At 37.2% G+C, this 12,873-nt stretch overlaps 1 protein-coding gene across 1 annotated transcript in view; it reads left to right on the top strand.

Moving 5' to 3' along the window:
* PDE3A (phosphodiesterase 3A) overlaps nt 1-12,873 on the top strand; it is a 406,437-nt gene that overhangs the window by 100,527 nt on the left and 293,037 nt on the right. The window lies entirely within an intron of this gene.

Here is a 12,873-nt window from a genome sequence, read left to right as displayed (position 1 = left end):
TTCCTCAAAACTTTTACAGTGTGTCCAAATGGTTGCAGACTACAGCCAAATGTGAGTATGCATGCGCATATGGAGTGAAGCCAGTTTTTGAAATGTGGGTGGCAATGTCTTTAACAAAGACTCAGAATGCTTTCCACAGTAGTAGGAGACATCTTGGGATCGACTTAAAGTTCTTTAAAAGCAAATAGGATCTTGAAAAGACCAAGGAAAATGGGACTGTGGCTTCATCTTCTATTTCACACTGACAGCATAAATACTTCCCTCGCTGTGTTGTTTATTGTTTCTTCCAGATGATCTTTTCATCCCCAGTCCTTGGAGTATAGAGTCATTGCCCTGGACTCATTTTTCCTTCCTGAAGGTATAAATAGACTGATGACGTACTATGCTCTCTGCAGTCTGTGCATCATTCATACAGTACATCTCCTTTCTAGGTCACAAAGCTTTTTAAAAAATCAGCAGTGGTAGCAGCATGTGAGAAGATGAACATATGACCTCTTCCTCTCACCTCAGAGCAGTGCCTTTGATAGCATCCAGACAGCAGTGCCAGTGCATGGAAACATGACATTTGGGCAGTTCAAGAGTATCAGAGGGGAAAACAGCCATTCTTAACAAATAACTTAAAAATAGCATAGTCTGAGCATTTATTCCTCCACCCTTTCTCCCCCATGTGCCTAAAATGAAGCCATTCCTATCCAAAGCATAGCGAGGAATTTGTGTTTTGTGAATATTTGAAGAGCCTACCTCTCCTGCTTCAATATATATCTGCCTTTGTCCTTTGTCCAGTTGTATATGCTCAAATTGAGAAAATCCCTCTTTTCTCTCCACTGAAACAAAAATGCTTATGCTTCCAGGCTTTTATTACTGAGTGTCTACTGCATTAGGAGCTCTGGTAGTATAGTGGCTAAGGCATTTGACTGCTAACTAGAAGGCTGGCAGTTCAAACCCACCATCCACTCCTTGGAAGGAAGGTTGGCCAATCTACTTCCTTAGTGATACCGCCTCGGAAGCCCAAGGAAGGGTCGCTATGAGTCAGATACGGCTCGATGGCAGTGAGTTAGTTAGTTAGTTACTGGAAGAGGAACGATGTATAAATAGGTACTTTAAGATGATGCGAGGAAGAAACGCTAATTCTCTGCTCTCTTCCAACTTCTTCACTATGTTTGTAAGCCATGATAGCTAATCCAACCCCTCCCAAGAAGTTACGCTTCCAGAGCTAGTTTCTCACTTGGGTAACGTTGGGAACAAGGTTGGTGAGTGGTGGGAGTTTTCTGAGGTTTTGTCCTTGATCCCAGGTATATCCTATTATCTTCTTAGTCTGTCAGTACTTTTTAGATAGATAGCTGCTGTTGAGTTGACTCTGACTCATGGCAATCTTATGTGTAGCACAACACAATGTTACCTGGTCTGAGTAATCCTCACAATCATTGGCATTTCATGTCCATTGCTGCAGCTGTTGTATCAGTCCATCTCACCCAGGGTCTTCCCTCACCCTTGCTGGCCTTCTACATCACTAAACCTGACATCCTTTTCCAGTGATTGATCCCTCTTGATGATGTGTCCAAAGCAAGTAAGTCAGACAAATGTTATGTGGTGATCATTGGTTTTCATTGGCTAATTTTCAGAAGTAAGTCACCAGGTTTTTCTTCCTAGTCTGTCTTAATCTAGAAGCTCCACAGAAATCTGTACACTATGGGTGACCCTGCTGGTATTTGGAATGAATACTGTTGACATAGTTTCTAGCATCATAGCAGTGCACAAACTATGGTAGTACAACCAAGTGGAGAATAGGTAGTGGTTAATACTTTTTAACTCAAAACCAAACAAAAATTAATTCTTTTAGTAAATATTTATCAAGTACCTATTATGTACCATATTCTAAGCATTTATTTAGGTAACCAGTTAACAAATAGATAAATTCCATATTCAGTTTGAATTTCATTTGAATATATAATGTTGTATAGAATAAATGGTATGAAGAAGATTGAAGCAGGCTGAGTATTATCCATGGTAGCTATGGAGCATGAGAGCTATTTTGTATAAGTTGGTCAGGGAAGACCAAACTGATAAAGAGAAAATTGCTTCTTTGCCTGAAAAAAGCAAGAGAGTGGGCCATGTGCATATCTAGGAAAAGTGCATTCCAGGAAGAGAAAACTGCAAGTTTAAATCCCTTAGATAAGGGCAGAACAAGAGTCATGACAAGAGGTTGTTGATGCACCAGGGGCACCACCAGGGAGACCCATGTAGAACCTGTTGAAAATTTTGCATTTTATTCTGACTACAAGTGACAGCACCAAGGAGTGGCATGGTCTGACTTATTCTTCAGAAGAGTAATGTGAGACATAAAATATGTGCAAGGGACATAAACAAGTGCCAGAGACAAGTTGGGCTCTTGCAAACCACCCAGGTGGGAGAAAATAGTGATTTAGATGGAAGGTGTCAATGAAGGTAGTGGGAAGATATGGGAATTTTTTTCAGCCGGATTTTGTGTGTGTGTGTGTGTGTGTGTATGTTTGTGATTTGGGTGAAAGTTTACAGAGCAAATTCTTTTTTTTTTCTTTTATTGTGGTGAAAGCATACACAAGACATTTGCTAACATAACAACTTCCTCATTTGTAGTTCAGGGACATTGATGACATTTGTCATGTTGTGCCACCATTATTGTTATCATTTTCCAAAATATCCCACCATCATTAGCATAAATTCAGTGCCGCACAAACAAAAGCTTCTCCTTTTCCCCTCCCTCCTACACTGGTAGCTAATAATCTTTGGTTTCTCTCTCTCTCTCTATAAATATATATATTTTTTCAACTTATTTAGGAATTTAGCCTCCCCTCCTGTCCTATCCCTGGTAACCAACAAAGAAAATTTCCTTCCTTAGGTAAACTTTTCCTTGACTTTTTACAGTGGACTAATACAATATTTATCCTTCTGTGATTGACTTATTTCACTCAGGATAATGTCCTCCAAGCTTATCCATGTTATGTGGTATTTTCTAGATTCTAACATTATTCTTTAGGAATCCATAGTATCCTATTGTGTGTATGTACCCAGTTTGTTTATCCATTGCTCTGTTGATGGACATTTAGGTTGTTTCCATCTCTTTGCTATTGTGAATAGTGCTATGATGAACATGAGTGTGCACATATCTGTTTATTTCCTGCCTCTCACTTCTTTAAGGTATATACCTAGCAATGAGATTGCTGGATCAAATGGCATTTCTATTTCCAACTTCTTAGGGAATTGCTATATTGATCTCCATAGTAGTTGTATCATTTTACAGTCCCACCAGCAGTGTATGAGAGTCTCAATCTCTCCATATCCTCACTAGCATTTGTTATCTTCTGGCTTGTTGAACTTTGGTGTTAATGCAAAATGGTATCTCATGGTAGTTTTGATTTGCATCTCTCTATAGAATGGCTAATGATCATGAACATTTCTTCATGTGTTTGTTGTCCACCTGAATATCTTATTTGGTGAAGTGTCTGTTCATATCTTCTGCCCATTTTTCAATTGGATGGTTTGTCTTTTTGATGTTGATGTGCTAGAGTTTCCTATAAATTTTAGAGATAAGTCCCTTGTCAGGTGTGTTATTGTCAAATATTTTTTCCCAATCTATAGGTTCTCTTTTTACTCTTTTGGAGAAATCTTTTGATGCATATAAAAATTTAATTTTAGACGGTCCCAATCATCTGGTTTATCTTCTGCTGTTTGTGCATCTTGGGTTATGCTTGGTAGTCTATTTATGCCATAAATGAAGGCCCCTAAATTTGCCCCTATTTTTTTTCTTGATGAACTTTATAGTTAAAAGTTTCACATTTAAGTCTTTGATCCATCCAGAGTTAGTTTTTGTGTAAGGTGTGAGGTATGCATGTTTCATTTTTCTGCAAATGGATATCAAGTTTTGCCAGCACCATGTTAAAGAGATCATCTCTTTCCTGTAGAATGGATTTCAGCCCTTTGTCAAAGATCAGCTGGCCATAGGTCAATGGATCTATTTCTGGGTTCTTAATTCTATTCCATTGGTCTATATATCTGTTGTTGTGCCAATACCTGGGTGTTTTGACAACTGTAGCTGTGTAGTACGCTTTGAGATCTGAGAGTATTTTTGTTCTTTGTTTTTTGTTCTTTGTCTTCAGTAGTGCTTTGCTTATCTGAGGTCTCTTTCCTTTCCATATAAAATTAATGATTGGTTTCTTCATACCCTTAAAGAATGTTGATGGAATCTGGATTGGGATTGCATTGAATGTGTAGATTGCTTTGGTAATATTGGAATTTTCACAATGTTCAGTCTTCCTATCTGTGAGCATGGTATGTTCTTCCATTTATTTAGATCCCTTATGGTTTCTTGAAGTAGTGTTTTGTAATTTTCTTTGTACAGGCCTTTTGTGTTCTTAGTAAGATTTATTCGCAAGTATTTTATTTTTTTTAGTAGCTATTATAAATGGTTTTGATTTCCTTTTCAGCAATCTCTTGCAGGTATGTTGTTGTTGTTGTTGTTATGTGCCGTGGAGTCGGCCCGACTCATAGCGACCCCTCCTTGGGTTTCCTAGGCAGTATCACTACGGAAGTAGGATTGCCCAACCTTCCTTCTGAGGAGTGGCTGGTGGGTTTGAACCGCTAGCCGTCTGGTTAGCAGGCAAGTGTCTTAGCCACTATCCTACCAAGAGGAATGCAATTGATGTTTGGATATTGATCTTGTATCCTGCCATTATGCTAAATCTCTCTATTAGTTTCAGTAATTTTCTTGCTGAATCTCTTAGGTTTTCTGTGTATAGGATCATATCATCTACAAATAGGCATAGTTTTACTTCTTCCTTATCAATTTGGAAGACTTTTATTTCCCTTTCTTGTGTTATTGCCCTGGCTAGGACTTCCAATACAATGTTGAATAGAAGTGGTAATAGAGGGCATCCTTGTCTGCTTCCTGTTTACAAGGGGAATGGTTTCAGTGTCTCTCCATTGAAAATAATTTTGTTTGTTGATTTTGTATATATGTCCTTCTTTATGCTGAGGCATTTCTCTTCTGTTCCTATTTTCTTGAGAGTTTTTTTTTTTAATCAGGAATGGTTGTTGGGTTTTATCAAATGATTTTTATGCATCTATTGACATGATCATGTGATTATTTTCATTTATTTTTCTTATGTGATGGATTATGCTGATTCTTTTCTAATGTTGAACCATCCTTGCATGCCTGGTATGAACACTACTTGGTCATAATGTATTATTCTTTTGATATGTTGTAGGAGTCTATTGACTAGGATTTTGTTAAAGATTTTTGTGTCTATATTCATGATGGATATTAGTCTGTAGTTTTCCTTTTTATGATGTCTTTGCCTGGTTTTGATATCAAGGTTATGCTTGCTTCATAAAATGAATTTGGAAGTATTTCACCCTTTTCTATGTTCTGGAATAGTTTGAGTAGGATTGTTGTCAGTTCCCCTTTGAATGCTGGTATAATTCTCCAGTGAAAATGTCTGGGCTAGGACTTTTTTTTTGTTGGTAATTTTTTTATGACCTGTTCTGTTTCATCTTTACTTATGGGTCTGTTCAAATTTTCCACCTCAGTCTGTTTTAGTTTAGGTAAGTAGTATATTTCTACAACTCTGTCCATTTCTTCCAGGTTTTCAAATTTGTTGGAGTACAGTTCTTCATAGTATCTTGATATTATCCTTTGTATTTCATTTGGTTCTGTTGTGATGTCACCCAGTTTGTTTCTTATTCATGCTATTTGTAGTCTCTCCCCCTTTCCCTTTGTTAAGTTTGCCAGTGGTTTGTTGATTTTATTAATCTTTTCAAAGAACCAACTTCTAGTCTTGTTGATTTTTTTGTCTTTTTATTTTCTGTTTCATTTATTTCTGCTTGAATCTTTGTTATTTCTTTTCTTCTGGTGAGTGTAAGCTCTTTTGCTACTCTTTTTTCTAATTGTTTTAATTTACCTTTTCATGCAAAGAGAAAAACAAGGGATGGGAAGAGCTAAAAAGAAAAAAAAGAGATGGAATCAAGAAAAGGGAAGAGAATAAAAGACAAAAAATAGAACCCAGGAAGGGAAAAAGAAAAAGAAAAACAAAAAAGGAAGAAAAGAAGAATAATTTAAAAATAAACAAAACAAAACAAAAAAACAAATCGGAGTGGAGGGCAGGGCACCCATTCTGTCAGAGAACACAAACTGAGATAGAATTCCTGCTGGTCCAGAAGGTGGGTGGAGGTGGGGGTTGGCCGCACCTCCATTCACCAAGAGGATGTGGGGTATAAGAGTAACAAGTGGAAGACTGAACCTTTCCAGTTGTCAGCCTTCAATGTGGTTGCCTGTGCTATTCTCAGCAAGCAAAACCTGTTCTTAGGTCACTAGGATTGGAACACTGCTGCTTTAAATATCCAAAATGGCTGCACATCTTGCAAATATTCAAAATGGCTTTGCCTCTAGAACACCTGAAAGTCCACAGCTCAGTTTGTCTCCTTATTTTCTGGTTTCCTTTCTAGTCATCAGCCACCAGTGTAGTTTTCCATGCTGCCCTTAGTGAACCGGGCTGATTTTTAGGTTATTGCCCAGGTGCTAACACCATTTGTGAATATTCAAACTGACCATGGTTTCAGGGTAGCTGACAGTCCTCAGCTCCATTTGTCACCTTATTCATTGTTTTAATTCAGGTTCTTCTACTACTTGGTATTTAATCCACTTCTGTATCCTTTTTTTCAAAGCTCAGGGCTCCAGGATTATCTTCTGTATCTGTGTCAATTGGTTTCTCATTTCTTTGTTAAAGAAGGTCTGTGTAGCTTATCTGTGTATTCTGCCATCTTACTGGAAGTCCTGAGGATATTTTAAAGGTAGAGTCAACGGAATTGTCTAATGGGCTTAGATGTTGCTGTTGTTGTTGTTAGCTGCCATTTAGTCAGTTCCAACTCATAGCCACCCTATGCACAAAAGAACAAAACACTGCCCTGTCTTGTTTGAGCCCATTATTGCAGCCAGTCTGTCAATTCACCTTATTGAGAGTCTTCCCTTTTTTTGCTGACTCTCTACTTACAAAGCATAATATCCTTCTTCTCCAGGGACTGGTCCCTTGTGATAACATAATGAAAGTAGGAGAGACGAAGTTTGACTATTCTTGGCTATACTTCCTCCAAAACAAATTTGTTTGTTCTTCTAGCAGTCCATTCAATATTCTGTACCCACACTACAATTCAAATGCATCAGTTCTTTTGTGGTCTTCTTTCTTCATTGTCCAGCAACCAAGATGCACATATGAGGCTGTTGAAAATACTATGACAGGTCAGGTGCATACTGCCCTAAAATGCCCTGTGGTTTAATTTATCTATTCATCCTTCTAACCTCCACCTGAAACCTTGGCAACCACTGATCTTTTTACTGTTTCTTTAATTTAGCCTTTTCCAAAATGTTATAGAGTTGGAATCATGCAGTATGCAACTTTTTCAGACTGGTTTCTTTCAGCTAGTAACATGTATTTAAAGTTCTCCATGTCTTTTTGTAGCTTGATAGTTATTTTATTAATTGCAGAATAATACTCCATTGTGTGAATGCATCCCAGTTTGTTTGAGAACATCTTGGTTGCTTCCAATTTTTGGCAATTATGAACAAAGCTTCTATAAACATTTGTGTGCACATAAATTTTCAACTCATTTGAGTAAATACCTAGAAAAAGATTGCTGAATTTATGGTAAGCCTATGTTTAGCTTTGTAAGAAACTGTAAAACTGTCTTCCAAAGTGGCTGTACCATTTGCAATGCCCCCAGCAGTGAATGAGAGTTCCTGTTGTTCCACATTATCACTGGCGTGTGGTGTTGTCAGTGTTCTGAATATTAGCCTCATTGTTATTTTAATTTCCAGTCCCTAACAGCATGTGAACACCTTAGCTCTGATGATGCAGTAGTTAAAGCATTTAGCTGGTAACCAAAAGGTTGATGGTTTGAAACCACCAGCCACACCTCAGGAGAAAGACAAGGTAGTTGGCTTCCTTCAAAAATTAGGAGCTCTGGTGATACAGTGGTTAAAACATTCAGCTGCTAACTGGAAGGTTGGGACTATGAACCCTTCATCCACTCTGTGGGGAAAACATGAGGCAGTCTGCTTCTGTAAAAATTTATTGCCTTGGAAACCCTATGGGGCAGTTCTACTCTGTTCTAAAGGGTCACCATGAGTTGGAGTCAACTTGACGGCAGTGGGTTTTTGGTTTTTAACAGTATATGATGATGAACATGTTCTTATGTGCTTATTTGTGGTCTGTGTATGTTCTTTGGTGAAGCTGTTAGATCTTTTGAACATTTTGTAAATGGGTTGGTTGTTTTCTTATTATCAAGTTTTAAGAGGTTTTTGTATATTTTGGATAAAAGTCCTTTATCAGAGATTTGTTTTGCAAATACTTTCTCCAAGTCTGTGTTTTTTTTTTTTTCATAACTTTCCATATTTTTAATTTTAGATAATCATTAATTGATTTTAGTAATTATTTTAAAACATAAAATTTTGTTAGTTAAAATACAGTTAAGCATTCTAATACCACATCTAGCTTTCTCCAGACAAAGGGTTTTCTTTCGTTTTTACAGTAATGCAATGCAACACACTGCCATCAAGTCGGATCCAACTCATAGCTACCCCTCCTTGGATTTCCAAGGTGGGATCACTACGGAGATAGACTGCCCAACCTTCCTTCTGAGGAGTGGCTGCTGGGTTTGAACCATCAGCCTTCTGGTTAGCAGTCAGATGCCTTAAGCACTAGGCCAATCATTTTATTTGGTGTGTTTGAGGATTTATATTAGTATGCTTATAAATTCAACAACTGTTTATTAAGTGCCTTATAGAATTACCTACTTATTAAGTTGTCAGTGTGAGGTTTATTCTACATATTGGGGAAAAGGCAGAGAATGAGACATAATTCTTGCCATTCAAGAGCTGATAGGCAGGGGCATGAGCTAATCACTCTTCCTGACTTTTGCTAATTCTAATTTTAAAGTGGTTGTAGACAAGGCAATGCCATATTATTAATACTCAGTTCAATAAAAGTAAATTTGCCCATATTCATTTTCTTTCCTTCCTTCCTTGTTCCTTCCTTCCTTTCTTCTTCTCAAGAAAGTGACATTTTATTACAAGTAAAACTGCTTAGGGCTTTTGACAGGATAGTTACAGTTAAACTCCTTAATTGTACTCATGAGGAACCTGTACATAGACCAGGAGGCTATCATTTGAACAGAACAAGAGGATACTGCATGGTTTAAAATCAGGAAGGGAGTTTGTTTTATCCCTTCACCATACTTACTAAATCTGTGTGCTGAGCAAATAATCCAAGAAGCTGGACTACATGAAGAAGGATTAGAGGAAGACTTATTAACAACCCACGATATGCACATGACACAACTTTGCTTGCTGAAAGTGAGGATGATTTGAAGTACCGACTGATGAAGATTGAAGTCTACAGTCTGCAGTATGGATTACACTTCAATATGAAGAAAACAAAAGTCCTCACAACTGGTCCAATAAGCAGCATCATGATAAATGGAGAAAAGATGGAAGTTGCCAAGGACTTCATATTACTTGGTTCCACAATCTACACCAATGGAAGCAGCAGTCAAGGCATCAGATAATTTATTGCACTAGGAAGATGCGCTGAAAAGACCTCTTTCAAGTCCTGAAGAACAAAGATGTCTCCTTGCAGACTAAGGTGCACCTAACCCGAGCCATGGTATTTTCAGTTGCCTCCTATGCATGTGAGACCTGGACAGTGAGTAAGGAAGATCAAAGAAGAGTCGATGCTTTAGAGTTGTGATATTAGTGAAAAATACTTAAAGTACCATGGACTGCTAATAGAACTGACAAATCTGTCCTGAAAGAAGTGCAGCTGGAATGCTCCTTGGAAGCAAGAACAACCAGAATTTGTTTTACCTACATTGGTCGTGTTGTCAGAACGGACCATTCTCTGGAGAAGGATATCATGTTCGGTAAAGTGGAGAGTCAATTAAAAAGAGGAAGGCCCTCAACAAGATGGATTGACACAGTGACCACTCAGGTATGGCAAGAATTGTGAGGCTGGCACAGGACTGGGAAGTGTTTTGTTCTGTTGTACATAAGGTCGCTATGAGTTGGAGACAATGCAACGTCACCTAACTACGAGGCTCAGCCTTTTTTTTTTTTTGATGCTCCATAAATGTTTTTATTTTTTGTAATAATTTATTTTTTGTTGTTGAAAATATACACAGCAGAACATTCACCTACCCAACCAATTCTACATGTAATTCACTGATGCTATATTTTTCAGGTTATGCAAACATTCTCACCCTCCTTTTCCAAATTGTTCATCCTCTATTAACATAAACTTACTTTCTCCCTAAGTTTCCTATCTAATCTTTTGAGTTGCTGTTGTCAATTTGATCTCATGCAAATAGCTCTTGAAAGGGCAAGATGCTCAAAGCAGACATTCTTTACTAGTTAAGCTGAACTGTTGTTTGGTTTAAAGAAGACTTCAGGGGATATATTTGGGTTAAAGTTTAAAAATTAGGGCAATAGTTTCAGGAGTTCATCCACTATCACTGGCTCCAGAAAGTTCAATAAATGTTTTTTGTTTGTTTGTTTGATATATTTATTTTTTCATTTAAATTACAAACAAATATACGTTGTACATAATTTCTGTCAGTGGATTATGAGCTTAATCATTTTTAATTTTTTAAAATTTCATTAATTTTGTTGTTGAGAATATACAAAGCAAGACACATACCAATTCAACAGTATCTACGTGTAACACTTGTTGTTGTTGTTATGTGCCGTCGAGTCGGACCTGACTCCTAGCAACCTCTCCTTGGGTTTCTGAGGCAGTATCACTATGGAAGTGGATTGCCCAACCTTCCTTCCGAGGAGTGGCTGGTGGGTTTGAACCACCAGCCTTCTGGTTAGCAGTCAAGGGCCATAAGCACTATATTACCAGAGCGCCTATATGTAACAATTAGTGACATTGATTGTAATTTATGTATATTTCTACAGTGCCAGCACCACACCAATATATTTTAAGATTTGTATTTAAAATATGAAAACTCTCCCTTTTGAAACTGCCTTTTATTCGAAGAAAGTCAAAGACATATTCGTAGACTACGATAAAAGATGTTGTTGTTGTTGTTGTTATTTGCCGTCGAGTCGGCCCCGACTTATAAAAGATACATGTGAAAAATTGGAAACCTTGGATGGTGAATAATCCTTTACATATTATTTTTACATTTAAGACAGTGTTATCCTAATGGAGAATTGGATAAAAGTGTTAGGAGTTGTCCAAGTTATCTTCACTAAAGTACCAACTGAAATTTGACCATGCCCTGGTGTAATAAAGATTTTTATGTGTATTTGGTTAAATTTTGACAAATATATTAAATGTATTTTTGTTACAAATCATGATAATATGGCAATGCCTGTCAGAATTTTAAGCTGATTGAGTGATGCTAAAGGGAGCTCTGGTAGCATAGTGGCTAAGGCACTTGACTGCTAACCAGAAGGCAGGCGGTTCAAACCCACCAGCCACTCCTCGGAAGGAAGGTTGGGCAATCCTACTTCCGTAGTGATACTGCCTCGGAAACCCAAGGAGGGGTCGCTAGCATGGTAGGAAGCTGGTGCTAGATAAAGATGGAATGTTTGCTTGGGTTTATGAGAACTCTGCCATGACTCTATCCAAGAACAACTTCAAGGCAGTTAGCAATTTTTAACTCAAGTAAAAGTAGAGAGCAAAGGATGACCAAGTGAAAAGTGCATTTCCTTACTAAAAGGTATTTCAGTTTTACAAAGCTTGGTGTTTAAATCTAGTATTTACCTTTTAATCCCTTCAAATATGTTAGTCAAAATTCTGATATTTAGATGTCTTGAGCAGCTGAAAAAGAATATAGAGGACATTAAAGATAAAATACCCATATTTTAAAAAGCTGTTCAAGCTTCCAATCCAGAAACACTTCAGACTTCAGTACATTATCAACTCTCCCAGACACTATTAAGTGGTCTTTCATTCACCTATAGTTTTTTAATTTTAGGGGTGAGGTAGGACCAATGACTAACCCTTTTGAAAGTTAATTACTTAATAGATCTCAGGGCACCCTGGTTTTTAGAAGTATCTTCCCATGCATGAGACTAAAGTGATGGAGTTTTTGTTGGAAATAGCCACATTTTCATTTCAAAATATATGTCTATAATATGTTAGTAGTTAAATATGACACACAGGCAGTTTTAACTCTATATGTTTCACTGCCTTTCAGCTTTTGTGCTACTCACACTAAATTTCTTTTTGTTAACAGTATTTAGATCTGGTTCACTCACTGAGCCCTTTACCTGTTCAGTCTTTCTTGTCCCTGTGTCTGAATGATCTTTTCTCTTACCACCTGATTAATATGCTGCTTCAGGTCTCAACTTAGATGTCATTTCCTCTTGGAATGCTTCCCTGAACAATGCTCCCCACATTCCCAAATCCAAGTTAAGTATTAGTGCTTCCAAATCATGACACTCCTCTGAGCTTCTCAGCATAGTTCTCATGTTTGAATGTAATTGCTCACATAAACTAAGTGATGCAAGACCAAGAATGTTCTCCTTTTTGTTTCTTAGTCATCTTTGTGTGCCTCATTTAATGTATAGAACATAGAAATCAATAAATAAATGGCTGATGAATATAACTGAAACAAAAGATAATTTTGTAAATATAAATTGTTTTAATACACACTTTATTTCTATTCTTCTGCCTTAGCTTAAGAATTAAAGTCATATTTATTTATTTATTTATTTATTTATTTAGTGATTTGGGTGAAAAATTACAGAGCAAATTCATTTTTCCATACAACAGATTATACACATTTTGTTTTATGACATTGATTGCAATCCTCATAATGTAATAGCTCTCTTTC

The sequence above is a fragment of the Orycteropus afer genome, unplaced genomic scaffold (genome assembly GCF_000298275.1).
Source record: "Orycteropus afer afer isolate SDZICR_OR568_19922 unplaced genomic scaffold, OryAfe1.0 scaffold00171, whole genome shotgun sequence".
NCBI lineage: Eukaryota > Metazoa > Chordata > Mammalia > Tubulidentata > Orycteropodidae > Orycteropus > Orycteropus afer.
Note: the sequence above shows the minus strand (reverse complement) of the source record. Positions and strands in the feature narration are given on the sequence as shown.